Source organism: Clarias gariepinus, chromosome 5 (genome assembly GCF_024256425.1).
Source record: "Clarias gariepinus isolate MV-2021 ecotype Netherlands chromosome 5, CGAR_prim_01v2, whole genome shotgun sequence".
Lineage (NCBI taxonomy): Eukaryota > Metazoa > Chordata > Actinopteri > Siluriformes > Clariidae > Clarias > Clarias gariepinus.
This window is the reverse complement of record NC_071104.1, coordinates 11966129-11978469: the sequence shown is the minus strand read 5'-3', so window position 1 is coordinate 11978469 and position 12341 is coordinate 11966129. Positions and strand designations below refer to the sequence as shown.

The window sequence follows — 12341 nt, the reverse complement described above, 5'->3', positions numbered from 1 at the left end:
CGTATATGTGTGTGTTTTTTCCCTTGTAAGTGTTTTTTTTTTTTTCCTTGAAAATGTCCGCTTTTTCCCTTATAAATGTCGTTTTTTTTCCCTTGAAAATGTCCGCTTTTTCCCTTATAAATGTCGTTTTTTCCCTTATAAATGTCGTTTTTTTCCCCTTATAAATGTTGCTTTTTCCCTTATAAATGTGTTTTTTTTTTCTTGAAAATGTCCGCTTTTTCCCTTATAAATGTCGTTTTTTCCCTTATAAATGTGTTTTTTTTTTCATTGAAAATGTCCGTTTTTTTCCCTTATAAATGTCGTTTTTTCCCTTATAAATGTGTTTTTTTTCCATTGAAAATGTGCGCTTTTTCCCGTGTAACTGTGCGCTTGTTCCCGTGTAAATGTCTGCTCTTTTCCGTTTGTGCGCAACTACTTCTTTCCCGTGTGAGAACTCTTTCTCCAGTATTTTGCAAGCTAAAAGCTAAAGCTAATGCGCAAAGGACTATGGGAGTGGGGTCAAAACGCAACTGAACACGGAACCTTTCCGGATATCAGCTCCAGGACTCAACATCATGGAGTATACAGTGAATTATAGCGTGATAAAGTTATAATTTTCACTAAATTTTCAACTGCACACACTTACCAGGTAATGTTTAATATATAAAATTAATCAGATTTTACTGTTTTAGGCACTAATGATAACTTTGTAGCAGTGTTAATACTATTGGAGTGTTTGGGGGAAATGCCGAGCCGAGTGTAAATGGCACTGATTAAAAGCAATATTATTTCATTTAGACCAAAAAAACACTGATGTAAACCATCAGCTCCATGGCATCTCTGTAATATACATCCACATATGGATTTATAATCAAGCTAATATCACTATGCTAACCGCTAGCGCTTAGCATGGGGAAACTAGCTTGTTTATTAATATATATTAGTTTAATAGTGTATTTGGACACCTATACGTGATGTAAACAGTTAGCTCTATTGTTTTTGTAAAATGCCTGTCCAAATATGGATCTATAAGCAAGCTAATATCACTATGCTAACCGCTAACGCTTAGCATGGGGAAACTAGCTTGTTTATTAATATATATTAGTTTAATAGTGTATTTGGACACATATACGTGATGTAAACAGTTAGCTCTATTGTTTTTGTAAAATGCCTGTCCAAATATGAATCTATAAGCAAGCTAATATAATTATGCTAAGCGCTAGCTTACTAAAAGAGCTAAGATAGCAGCAACTATTGCTAATTATCCCTGAGCTGCTCCTGTTATGTGCTAAATGTTACAGATGATTAACGAATTGTTGTATGTAGTTTATTGGAGCTCCTGAGTGCCATATAATGTATACTGCTGTATAATGTAGTGGTTTTATCATAGCTAGAGATCTTCTGAATAGTTAGTTATGTGCTTACACAATGTATGTAACAGTCAAGAAAAGGGGCTTTTGTTCAGGTTCTATCTATTCTAGTCATTAAAGTCATTAAATATATGTTTATACTCCTTATAATATGTATGATTGTGTGTTTTTCTTCTCACAGTGAACTGTGTGTAAATCATCAACTGCCTGTGTATCAGCTAATTTCTACACCAGCTTTACACCCTGAGCAGAAGGTGAGTGCTCTGAAGTATTTACCTCTCTTTTCAAGAACACCACTGAGCACATCTTAATCAGGGGACAGGGACACATTTCTCTTCATGAACATGTGTGTGTTAATGAATGGTGGAGATGGGGCCAAATTTTGCAGCAATCCTTAATAGCAAAACCAAATAATTGGTTTTAATACACAGCATTACTAAAAGCTTGCATTCTATGAAATTTTGTGTGCGTGCCTGCCTGCGTGTGTCAAACTGATGTCATATGATGTCAAACATCATGAAGTGATATTAACTTGCTTATAAACCCATATGTGGATTTATATTACAGAGATGCCATGGAGCTGCATAGTAACACCATGAAGTCTTTCTACTAGACACTTATAATAACGTCTTTATTTCTCCCCTGTTGTAGATTGTCGTGGAGAGGACGGACCCTTGATGCTCTGCCTTTTTGCACCAACAATACATACATGTATTTTATTAATTTGTAAATAAAGTCTTTAATATAATTTTATAGTTGAGTATTTATTTCTAGTTTGCTTATTATTTAGCAAAACAGTTAAAGTGCATGTAAAGCATTGCTGCAAATGACACTGAATAGAATCAGATGTTACTCCACTCTGTGCGAGGGTACAGGCTTATATACAGTATGTGATTTTAGCATCAATAATGTTTTTCTACTAACTAAAGCATGCTGCCTTGGAGATATTAGTGACATCTCTGTTTCAGTTCGAACAACATATTCCATAATATTTATGAATACATTAATCCCATATGTTCAGCAGTTAAAACAGAGGTTCTTAAACATTTTACAGCGAAGAACTCCTTCAACTGTAAAACAAACACCTCTGCATACATTTACTTATAGTGCATTTCCAAAATTACATTTTTATGTTATTCAAAAAGTAAAACCTTTTGTTTTCATTTAAATGATTAAATGATCCATGAAAATCAAAAATCTAGTATGTCAAAATATTAGAATATTTCACTTCGATCATGGGGAAGACTGCTGACCTAACAAGTTGTCCAGAAGATGATCATCTACACCTTCCAGAAGGAGTGTAGGCCCTCAAGGTCAAACTTTACCACCAACTATTTCACTGACCATGTTGTTGCTTGATTTGCCAGCCATCTCACCTGACCTTAGGTTTCATGGGAAAGATGAGCTGAAATCTGAGATAAATTTCAAGCTGAATGCTTCAAGTGTGATCTGCAAACATAACCAGGGTGTCATGTTTAACAGCTTAATGCAATGGGTTACATAAAAACACCAACTATTTGAAAATATGTAGGCTTATGAATAGTGGCAACGTATATCTACTGTATGTACAGTGAATGTATGTTCAAGAATAAGAGTATCATAAATTGACCAATAATTAAAATACACATGTAAACAATAAGTCTGTCATTTGAAATGCCGTTTATCTAAAAAAATTTGAATATTGTGCAAAAGTGTTTAAGTTTTAAAATTATTGGGGGGGAAAAACATTCACAAGGGAAACGTCATACACATAGAAAAAAAAATCATAGAGCACAATAAAAAAATTATATATTCACAAGGAAAAAAATTATAAATTTACAAGGGAAAATAATACACTAACAAGGGAAAAATAATGCACTTACAAGGGAAAAATAATGCACTTACAAGGGAAAAATAATACACTAACAAGGGAAAAATAATGTGCTAACAAGGGAAAAATAATACATTCACAAGGGAAAATGTATATACTTATAGGTGAAAAATAATACATTTACAAGGGAAAAATTATATACCTACAAGGGAAAAATTCCCCCTTGATAATATATGCTGTTTCCCTTGTAAATGTGTTTTTTTCCCTTGTAAGTGTGTGCTTTTTCCCTTGAAAATGTATGCTTTTTCCATTATAAATGTCATTTTCCCCCTTGAAATGTGTGCTTTTTCCCTTATAATTGTGCTTTTTTCCTTTAATAAATGTGTGCTTTTTCCCTTATAAATGTGTGCTTTGTCCCTTATAAATGTGCTTTTTTACCCTTGTAAATGTCCTTTTTTTCCCCTTAGAAATGTGTTTTTTTTACCCTTGTAAATGTGTTTTTTTACCCTTGTAAATGTCCTTTTTTCCCCTAAAAATGTATGCTTTTTTTTCTTATAAATGTGTTTTTTACCCTTGTAAATGTGTGCTTTTTCCCTTGTAAATGTGTACTTTTTCCCGTGTACGTATATTATTTTTTTCTTGTAAATGTGTGCTTTTTCACGTGTACTTATATTACTTTTTCACCTTGAAAATGTGTACTTTTTCTCATGTAAGTATATTATTTTTCCCTGGTGAATATAGTACTTTTCCCTTTTAAATGTGTATAATTTTTCCCTCGTAAATGTATTATTTTTCACCTATAAGTATATAAATTTTTCCTTGTTAGTGTATTATTTTCCCTTGTAAATTTATAATTTTTTTCCTTGTGAATATATAATTTTTTTATTGTGCTCTATGATTTTTTTTCTATGTGTATGACGTTTCCCTTGTGAATGTGTTTCCCCCCCAATAATTTTAAAACTTAAACACTTTTGCACAATATTCAAATTTTTTTAGATAAACGGCATTTCAAATGACAGACTTATTGTTTACATGTGTATTTTAATTATTGGTCAATTTATGATACTCTTATTCTTGAACATACATTCACTGTACATACAGTAGATATACGTTGCCACTATTCATAAGCCTACATATTTTCAAATAGTTGGTGTTTTTATGTAACCCATTGCATTAAGCTGTTAAACATGACACCCTGGTTATGTTTGCAGATCACACTTGAAGCATTCAGCTTGAAATTTATCTCAGATTTCAGCTCATCTTTCCCATGAAACCTAAGGTCAGGTGAGATGGCTGGCAAATCAAGCAACAACATGGTCAGTGAAATAGTTGGTGGTAAAGTTTGACCTTGAGGGCCTACACTCCTTCTGGAAGGTGTAGATGATCATCTTCTGGACAACTTGTTAGGTCAGCAGTCTTCCCCATGATCGAAGTGAAATATTCTAATATTTTGACATACTAGATTTTTGATTTTCATGGATCATTTAATCATTTAAATGAAAACAAAAGGTTTTACTTTTTGAATAACATAAAAATGTAATTTTGGAAATGCACTATAAGTAAATGTATGCAGAGGTGTTTGTTTTACAGTTGAAGGAGTCCTTCGCTGTAAAATGTTTAAGAACCTCTGTTTTAACTGCTGAACATATGGGATTAATGTATTCATAAATATTATGGAATATGTTGTTCGAACTGAAACAGAGATGTCACTAATATCTCCAAGGCAGCATGCTTTAGTTAGTAGAAAAACATTATTGATGCTAAAATCACATACTGTATATAAGCCTGTACCCTCACACAGAGTGGAGTAACATCTGATTCTATTCAGTGTCATTTGCAGCAATGCTTTACATGCACTTTAACTGTTTTGCTAAATAATAAGCAAACTAGAAATAAATACTCAACTATAAAATTATATTAAAGACTTTATTTACAAATTAATAAAATACATGTATGTATTGTTGGTGCAAAAAGGCAGAGCATCAAGGGTCCGTCCTCTCCACGACAATCTACAACAGGGGAGAAATAAAGACATGTTATTATAAGTGTCTAGTAAAAAGACTTTATGGTGTTACTATGCAGCTCCATGGCATCTCTGTAATATAAATCCACATATGGGTTTATAAGCAAGTTAATATCACTTCATGATGTTTGACATCATATGACATCAGTTTGACACACGCAGGCAGGCACGCACACAAAATTTCATAGAATGCAAGCTTTTAGTAATGCTGTGTATTAAAACCAATTATTTGGTTTTGCTATTAAGGATTGCTGCAAAATTTGGCCCCATCTCCACCATTCATTAACACACACATGTTCATGAAGAGAAATGTGTCCCTGTCCCCTGATTAAGATGTGCTCAGTGGTGTTCTTGAAAAGAGAGGTAAATACTTCAGAGCACATAGTTTCCCCATGCTAAGCGTTAGCGGTTAGCATAGTGATATTAGCTTGCTTATAGATCCATATTTGGACAGGCATTTTACAAAAACAATGGAGCTAACTGTTTACATCACGTATAGGTGTCCAAATACACTATTAAACTAATATATATTAATAAACAAGCTAGTTTCCCCATGCTAAGCGCTAGCGGTTAGCATAGTGATATTAGCTTGCTTATAAATCCATATGTGGATGTATATTACAGAGATGCCATGGAGCTGATGGTTTACATCAGTGTTTAATGGTCTAAATGAGATAATATTCCTTTTAATCACTGCCATTTTCACTCGGCTCGGCATTTCCCCCAAACACTCCAATAGTATTAACACTGCTACAAAGTTATCATTAGTGCCTAAAACAGTAAAATCTGATTAATTTTATATTGTGGCGTGGGCGGGGTTTCGGGTAACAACCATCATGCTCTGCGGGAGGGACTGTTTATGTGTTCACCGTGTTGGGGAAAGGTGTTTGGTTTAGTGGCTTCAGCCAGGGTATGTGTGATAGGGTGTTCTTCTTTTAAGCCGTCTCATGTGTTCGTGTTGTGAGATTGTGTGCTTGAATAAAATACTCCCAGCCATTTGCATTGGGCAGCAAGATAAGCTCGCTCGTCTCTTCACCATCCTTTCAGGCGATAAAAACGCCACAATATATTAAACATTACCTGGTAAGTGTGTGCAGTTGAAAATTTAGTGAAAATTATAACTTTATCACGCTATAATTCACTGTATACTCCATGATGTTGAGTCCTGGAGCTGATATCCGGAAAGGTTCCGTGTTCAGTTGCGTTTTGACCCCACTCCCATAGTCCTTTGTGCATTAGCTTTAGCTGTTAGCTTGCAAAATACTGGAGAAAGAGTTCTCACACTGGAAAGAAGTAGTTGCACATTTTCAATGGAAAAAACGACATTTATAAGGGAAAAAGCGGACATTTTCAAGGGAAAAAAAACCACATTTATAAGGGAAAAAACGACATTTATAAGGGAAAAAGCGGACATTTTCAAGGAAAAAAAACGACATTTATAAGGGAAAAAACGACATTTATAAGGGAAAAAGCGGACATTTTCAAGGGAAAAAAAAACACATTTATAAGGGAAAAAACGACATTTATAAGGGAAAAAGCGGACATTTTCAAGGAAAAAAAAACTACATTTATAAGGGAAAAAACGACATTTATAAGGGAAAAAGCGGACATTTTCAAGGAAAAAAAAACACATTTATAAGGGAAAAAACGACATTTATAAGGGAAAAAGCGGACATTTTCAAGGGGAAAAAACGACATTTATAAGGGAAAAAGCGGACATTTTCAAGAAAAAAAAAACACACTTACAAGGGAAAAAACACACACACATACGGGAAAGATGATTTGCCCTTCTGGGCCATCGTACCCGAGGGAATTGTGTGTACAACCCTCAGAGGGGGGCAGCTTGTTGCCAGACCGGAGTCGGGTGTGTGTATGAGCCCTTATTAGTTTAATAACTAAATAAAGAGTTAAATAGATAAACATTAATCAATAAAAGGGACACGTGTGAGTGTATTAATGAGCCCTAATTAGTAAAGGGGACAAGTATGCAAAGAATAAGCCCTATTTTCCAGGAAAAGAGGGACAAAGTATGAATGCTTAAGCCTATGACTGAATAAATAAATAAATAAATAAATAAATAGTGTGGAGTGGTGAGTGTGTTTGAACCCTATATTAATACTGTGCTATTACTCGGTTATTGATGAAAGTGTTTACTGTGTATAAAAATACTGTGATTTTGGCAATATTTTACATTAAGAAGCGATTATCATTTTTAAGCCTTGTTAAGGAAGGTGGATATTTCTGGCAGTATACAATATTGGATGTTGTTGTAAGTAAAGTTTAATCATTAAATAAGTGCATAGGCACAAGTTAAAGTACGATAAGTTGTGGTGACATAGGCTATAAAGCATAATGGCAGCCTCTCCAGAGGAGATATTAGTGCTGAAACATCCTTTGTGTGCAGATCTCATAACTAAGGTCTCTAAAAAATGGCAAAAGCGGACTAAAGATCTGATTACTAAATGGCCAAAGGGAGGGTCATTTGATGTGACACTGTGTTCGGAGATGGAAGTTTTGATCAGAAATTTCTCTCTTTTTATCAAGAGAGAAAAAGCGTGTACAGAGAGAGTCGAAAAGACAGCAGGAGAGAGAGGTCCTAGCGTTGTTTAAGAAGGAGGGGGAGGAAGTGGTAAAACAGAAAAAGCAGGCTAGAAAAAAGTCTAGAAAGTCAGGAAGTGAGGCCCAGAGTAATGGAGGGGAAATGTTAGTCACACCTCCCCCCTATGTGCAGACTGAAGGTCAATTCCCTATGCTTAAAGGCATGGTGAAAGTTTCTGGTGAGATGCAAATGGAAGGTCATGTAGATTTAGAAGGAGACTACAGAGAGTCGTGTGTGAAGTCAAGAAAGAGGCAGGATAGGAAAACGGATAGAGAAGAAAGCACACCATTAGATTGTTACAAGGAAGTAAGGGCAGATCTACAGAGAGTGAAAAGGTTGTATGAGAAGGAAGATAAGTTAGAAGAACGGGAAGAGGTGCAAGCAAGTGGAGAGAGAACAGGAGTGCTAAAACACCAGTAAGAAGTCAGATACAGGTAGATACAACATTAAGGACTGGGCGTGGGCCTTTGTGCAGTGAAGAGGAAGGGGGTGAAGAGGATTTGTCATTTAACATGGGCAGTTGGAAACTGGGAACGAACACTGGGAGACTTAGAAACCTAGCTCCACAATTTCCAATTTTAATTAAAGGTGCACGGGGACAATATGTACCATGGGCAACTCAGGATCTCGAGGGGCTTGTCAACCGCCTCCCTAACATTTTACGAGGGTGCAGGGAAATGGATTAAGGTCTTAGAAGAGGAGACCTCGGGCAAGCTTTTGTCGGTGGGGGATATGAAAGCTCTGTTGGCAAAGATTTTAGGTGGAGGGAAATTGGAGGAGATCCTCCAGGCTTCTGACCTGAGCGAGGCCATAGATACATACCATATGGATGGAACTGTGTTTGATGCTTATCGTCCTTCTGTGTGGCAAGCCTTGCATACTGAATATCCAACTAGAGTGGACCCAAAAGCTTTAAAGGGGGAAGAGTTGGAGGAAACAGAGAATCCAACTCTGTACATCCAGAAGCAGCTAAAGAGATGGAAGCAAGAGACTGAAAGTGATCCAGAAGGAGATGCATTGTTGTCTACGCTGTTCAGACAAACCATAGTAAATGCCATGCCTCAACCAGTAAAAAGTAAACTGGAAAATGTGGTCGGCTTAACTTCTAAATAACACAAAGAGTTCTGTGATCACGTCACACATGCTGTTGAACAGTATAGAAGAAAGGAGCAAAAGTTGAAAGCTCAAGAAAAAGAGCTGCAAAGAAAACTGGCTCAGTTACAGCTTGAAGAATTAACAAAGAAAAACAAGAAAATGTCCATGAGGGCCCAGTTGCAGTTACTGCGATGACAGCACCAGCCGCATTTTCTCCAAACCCAAACCAGATGCCTGCGCCTGTCATTAACGTTTTCACTCAAAAGCCAGGGCAGAGGGAGTGGAGAGCCAATCAACAACAGAGAGGACAAAGGAACCCTCAGTCTAGCTTTCCCCCAGGCGTATGTTGGGGGTGTGGACAAGCTGGACACAACCGATCACACTGCCTTTCCCATCCATGGCCCCAAGCCCAAAGGGGTGCGGTGGGAGGGGGGTGGCAACAGCCTCCTCGAGATCAGGTTCAAGGCCCAGTAAACCCATGGGGGGGTCCAAAACTGGGATATTAGGGGTGCCCAGAGAATCCTACAGGGGAGAATCAGTTACCTATTTTAACAACTAGTGCAGAACAAGAACCCATGTTACACATTGAGGTAGACGGTAAAAGTACACCCATGTTAGTTGATACAGGAGCGGTTTATACATGCTTAAACTTAAGTCATGCCTCACATCTCCCCATGTCTGGAAAATTTGCCAAGACAGTAGGATTCTCTGGAAAAAAGCAGTTAATTCCTATGACTGCTCCAGTCCGTCTACAAACTAACAACAAAAGTGTGACCCTACCTGTATTAGTTTCAAGTCAGACACCAGTAAATTTATTAGGAAGAGATGCTTTATGTAAATTAGGACTGCAAATATGGTGTTCCCCAGAAGGTGTGTATGTTGACATGAAAGGTATTAAAAATCAAATGGTAATGATTGAGCCACAAGCAAATGTGTATTGGATAGGACAGCTGGAAAAAGACGTTAGTCAAATAATCCGTAAACAGGGAAAGTTCATTGAAGCACAAATTCCTGAAGCACAGCTACCTTGTTCGGCTTTTCACTGCACAATGATTTATGACCCAGCTAAGGATACTGACTTAGAACAGACATGGCAGAAAGAGACAAGAGAGAACAAGGTTGAGTTAATTACACAGTACATCATCATAGGCCAGCAAGGAGCAGCTATCAGTGTAGATGACTGTGATTTGTAAAAAGGTGGTTTAATGTAACTGATTCTGTTCCTCATGTGACGTTGTATGTAGGAAAAAACTACAGCTCAAAGGACTTAGGATCAATGATGAAAAAAGCTAAAGAGGTCCAGTGGGAATCAACCATAAACCCGTTGATTTTTCATTCTGCAGATAAAAACTATATCAAAATCTTGTGTGGTAATAACTTGATTGGTACTCCTCAGGAAGTGGTAATTAGCAGCAACTCACAACCCCAAATGACATCAGCATCTGAAGTAGTTGATACTGCCGAAGAGGAATTGTATAGGGACATGGAGAGTCAGGTCCCATCTGAATTATGGTCTCGGCATGATACAGATGTAGGTTTATTTAAGTCAGCCAGCCCAATTCAAGTACAACTTAAACCAAATGTAAAACTGCCCAGGATAAGACAATATCCTTTGCGACCTGAGGCAGAAGCTGGCATAAAGAACACTATTGAAGGCCTTGTAAAAGCATCTGTGCTAGAAGAGAAAACGAGTTGTTGTTATACTCCAATTTTCCCTGTGATCAAGCCAGGTACAAATAAATGGCGTCTTGTGCATGATTTGCGTGCAATTAATAATATAACTGAGGATTACCCAGCCGATGTTCCAAATCCACACACACTGCTGACTAAGGTCCCTCCCGATGCCAAGTATTTTACTGTGATTGATCTTTGTTCAGCTGTTTTCAGTATTCCAGTGGCGGAAGAGAGTAGGTATTTGTTTGCGTTTACATATGCGGGTAAACAATATACATATTGTAGAATGGCACAAGGATTCAAACACTGACCAAATAGCTTTAATCAGGTTTTAAAAGCTGATTTATCGGATTTAATAATGGAGAGTAACCTTCTGCAATATATGGATGATCTCGTAATCTGCTCATCCTCATTAGAAGCATGCCATAGAGATTCCATTAAAGTGCTCAACAAGCTTGCACAGGGAGGTCATAAAGTGTCTAAAGCTAAGTTGCAATACTGCAAGCTCTAAGTTGAATATTTATGGCGGCAAATTTCTCATGGTTCAATAGCCATAGTGCCTACCCAGTTAGAAGGCATAAGTAAAGCACCGTTACCACAAACAGTTAAACAGTTGATGACCTTCCTAGGCTTAACAGGTTTCAGTGCTGACTGGATTGAGGAGTATGCAGTAAAAACAGTTCCACTGAGGGAGATTATGAAAGAAGAAGGAGTGCAAAATCTAAGTGCTCCCTTAAAATGCAACACAGATGCACTGTTAGCTTTTAAATCCATCAAAAAGAAATGCAGACAGCACCTACCTTAGGTATACCTGATTATACCAAACCGTTCTATCTGTATGTGGCTAACCAAGCTGATGGATATGCCTCAGCTGTGTTGATGCAGGAAACCTGCAGTGGTAGGAGAAAACAGCCCCTAGCTTACTACAGCACTAAGCTAGATAATGTAGCACAAGGTTATCCACCTTGCTATCATAGGAGAGGTGATGAAGGGTTTGAGTTGAGATGTGTGGAAAACCGGGTGGATCCGGAGCGCCGCAGGCAGCTGGAGCCGGTAGGTGACAGGGTTTATCCTTAGGGTGATGCGGTATGGTCCTATGAAGCGAGGTGAGAGTTTCCTGGATTCGGTATGGAGGTGGAGGTTCTTTGTGGATAACCATACCTTGTCACCTACTCTGTACAAACGTCCCGGAGGGTGTCAACGGCGGTGTTGAGTGGTGTATTGTATGGGCCCAGGAGCGCTGGCGGTCGGCCACAAAACACCTTAGGTAGCGCTCCAGTTGTTGGTTGGTCCGTTCCGTCTGACCATTAGTCTGAGGATGGTATCTGGATGACAGACTACTGGTGGAGTTGATCAGACGGCAGAAGGCCTTCCAGAACCGGGCGGTGAACTGGGGCCCACTGTCCGAGACGATGTCTTTGGGGAACCCATGCAGGCGGACTACGTGTTCCAGTATTAGTTCAGCGGTGGTTTTGGCTGATGGGAGTCCGATGAGGGCCACCAGGTGCACAGCCTTGGAAAACCGGTCAACAATGGTGAGGATGGTGTTCTTCCCTTCGGAAACCGGCAGGCCCGTGATGAAGTCCAGGGCGATGTGCGTCCAGGGCCGCCGAGGAACAGAAAGTGGTTGGAGCTCTCCCGGGGGTGGCTGATTGGTGTCTTTGGCCCTGGCGCACACCGGGCACGCCTGGACGAACTCGATGATGTCCCTTCTCATTGACGGCCACCAGAACGCCCGTTGGATGAACGAAAGGGTCCTTCTTGTCGCTTGGTGTCCGGCGACCGCGGAGG

At 38.4% G+C, this 12341-nt stretch overlaps 1 long non-coding RNA gene across 1 annotated transcript; it reads left to right on the top strand.

Moving 5' to 3' along the window:
- The first annotated feature begins 385 nt into the window (after nucleotides 1-385).
- On the top strand, nucleotides 386-2102 carry LOC128523866 (uncharacterized). Its single transcript, XR_008360464.1, has 2 exons — nucleotides 386-628; nucleotides 1531-2102. It is a non-coding gene; the product is annotated as an uncharacterized LOC128523866 (long non-coding RNA).
- Nucleotides 2103-12341: the final 10239 nt, after the last annotated feature.